Consider the following 3,367-nt stretch of genomic DNA (forward strand, 5'->3'; position numbering starts at 1 on the left):
AAGGCTTGGGCTTTGTAACCCTTCTCCTCGTTCTCAAGTCAAGAAAGTGAACTCTTGAGATGAGTGGTTTCCACTAGATGGAAAATGGTGATTACAAACCTCCCGGGGCTGCCACACAAGTTGGCAAGCTCTACGGGTGATGCTCTAGCTAGCTAGGAGCAAGATCCAAGAGTAACAAACACAATCCATCGAATTGAACATGAACCAAGTGCTCTAGGAGTTGAAGAACAGTTGGGGGAGCTCTCTAATACAGTTTGGAGGGTCAAACTCTCAATGATTTGCAAGGATGCAAGGGAGAAGCTTGGGCGCCTCCAATGGAGTGTGAGAGGGAGAGAGAGCTATTTCTGAGCTGAGCAAAAAGCAAATGGTCGAAGGTGACCATTGGGAGATAAGGGGGTGAAGGAAATACCCCTTCCTCCAATGGTCAGATTTTAAGGCGTGGCACTGCTGCTCGCCGCGCGGCTGTGCTGCTCTGCCCTGGCAGCCACAAAGTGAAGAGCGAAAAAGCTTGCTGCTAAGGCTGGACTTTGATGATATTTCGTTGGGCAGTTTTAGCACTTGGTTGCACATTAAAGCTTGCGCATTGTATCCCCCATTGTAGTACGGCTTTTCCTAAACTCAATTTCAAAACAAAAATAAATTTAAATGCCTTTGAGTTGGTTGTCGCGTCCTTTTGTAATTGCGTGCTCCACCATCATGTGTATTATCCTCCATTTCATTTTACCTGCTTGTCATCTCGATAAATCACGTTAGTCCTCTAATTGTGTGGTCATTATCACCAAAACCCACATTAGGGCTTGATTGCACCTTCTTCTCCCCTTTTTTGGTGATTAATGACAACACGATTACAGCTTACAAAAGATAAAAATATACAACTGAGAATTTTTGAGTCATTGGTGTGGGATCTCCCCCTGAATATGTGAATATGAATTGGAATTTTCAAATTGGCATAAGAGGCCAAAATTCACATATTTGAGAGAAGTGAGGACTCCCCCTAGATCCATTGCTTTTGTGGGGTGCTGCAAATGACAGGTATGCACATCAGAGAAAGTGCTAATACTACACAGAGAAGCACTGCTGCTCGGTGCGGGGCAGTGCTACTCCTGTGACAGTCAGCACAACAGCGAAAAAACAAACAACACCACAAAGCTGTCACAAGATATATCTAATAAAGCAGTAAATTACAAGCTAATTAACATCACAAAGTACATGCCCACATCCACCAACATAGAGAGTACATAGGTAGCAATTATTACATAAAATAGAGTTTGAGTGACTCTCAACTCACTAACTAATCAACTAACTCTCAAGACAAGAAGGATAGGACATGAAGCTCAGCTGATCCGCCTCCAAGAGGGCATGGCGAGGAAAAAGTTTTGTACCCCCCTCTAATATATTTCTCCCCCTTTGGCAACAAGCACCAAAAGGTGAGAAGAGAAGAAAGAGAGATGCAACAATTCAATCATCCTCCTGGATGTTCTCCCAATCGACGTCGTCACCTCCACCTGTGCCGTCATCGTCCTCACCATCGTCATCTTCATCGTCGTCGGAGACCACCACCCTACCACCACGGTGAGTAGTCGAAGTGAAGCGTGTAGAGCAATGGGCCGACGGCTCTAGCACATCCTCATCCTCCTCCTCTTCAAAGTCTCTACTAGAGAGACTAGAAAGGTCACTGTAAACTGGAGGAGCTATTGATGGGTCCAGCTATGGAAGGTTAGCCTTCTCTCTAAACTCACGGTTCACCAACCATGCCTCGTACGCTGTCTGAGCTGCATAGGAACACATGCCAAAGAGTGTCTTCATCCACATGTAGAGCTTGGTCTTCTTCTTCCTCTAGAATATCTGCTGCTGCACCCCTAGGCTATGGAATGGTCTCTCCAACTGCTGCATGGTGAGTCTTCTCACCTTTGTATGCCTCGTGCAAAGTGTCCTTGGTGTAGGTGTACCTAGTGATGCTATCAATAATGAACATCAAGTATGGTGCAAAGGGTAACACCTTCCTAGCATCCTCTGATGCAATCCCTATCTCATGCCAAATGAAGTGAGAAACTGAGAACGGCTCACCTCTAGGTCCCATCCTAGCAAGGTTGTTCCTTGGATACTGTTTACACCAAAATTTGGAAGAAGATGTCGTAGGGACTCGAAAGCTCCCAAGATCATATCATCAAGGAATCAATTGCGTGCAGATCGGAACCAGCTGATTCGGATGCAGAAACTGGAATCGACTTTCTTCAGATAGCGCCAGCGGATAACGACAAAGGCTACGATCGGCGCCAGGACGAAACATATTGGACTCTACAAAAAGGGAAAGAATAGAGTCCAAGTTATCTTAAATTAGGAAAGTTTTCTCTAGGGTCAAAAATTATAGTGAGTCGTGCTTAGACAGGAGTCATGCGCAGGTCCCAGGTATAAATATCAAGCCCCGGCTATTGTAAGAAGGACAACAATCAATCCAATATACAAGTTATTTACTTTTTCGGCTCCGGCCACCCCTTAGGAGTAGGAGTAGAGTAGATCTCGGCGAGTTCTTCAGCAAGTACGGCTGCATCGATCCGGTCGACCTCCACTGCTTGTTGTAAGTACCGTCATGGCTTATACCTCTGTTCGTACGGCTGCATCGACCCGGTCGACCTCCACTGCGACTCTGGTATAAGTTAGTTATCGATTCTTGTCTAGTTCAAGTATGGCTGCATCGATCCGGTCGACCCCCACTGCATGAACTAGATCAAGATCAAGTTATCGGCTCTACCTTAGGATGACAGTCTTTGGTAGATTCATTAAGTTACCGATATTGCTCATTGCTTTCATTATTTATCTAATTACAGCAATATCACTCTGCCCGATTGGGATTGATCTAGATCGGCCATATATCTTGTTTTGCCCATCGTTTGCTAATCTAAATTGATCTAATCTACACCTTAAACGATGAGTTATGTTTTATCGGTTGTTTTATGTCAATCCTGATCGTGCATAGCGTGCGGTTAAGGCGTGCTGCGTCTTGAGTAGGTTTATTGGCTAGCGAAAACCGTTCCATGGCCCGTTATCATGGCCTGTGTGATTCTGCCTCACACCCCACTGTTAGCACCGTGGAGTGAGGACCATTATTTGATAGATCCATTCCTGATAAGGCATGACTTTAACTGTGCGCTACGTCTGAATTGGCTGTTTAGCTGATATCGAGTGCTTTCAGGAACAGTTCGCATCACGAGACCGTTGAAGTAAAGATAGGTTGAAAAATATGTTAGCCCCATGATCTTATTATTGTATTACGGCCTGCATGATTCTGCCTCATGCCCCACTGATATTAGTAATGAGTTAGGGTCGTCGAGTCTATTGTTATTTCTACGGCCTGCATGATTCTGCC

Source organism: Miscanthus floridulus, chromosome 9 (assembly GCF_019320115.1).
Source record: "Miscanthus floridulus cultivar M001 chromosome 9, ASM1932011v1, whole genome shotgun sequence".
Lineage (NCBI taxonomy): Eukaryota > Viridiplantae > Streptophyta > Magnoliopsida > Poales > Poaceae > Miscanthus > Miscanthus floridulus.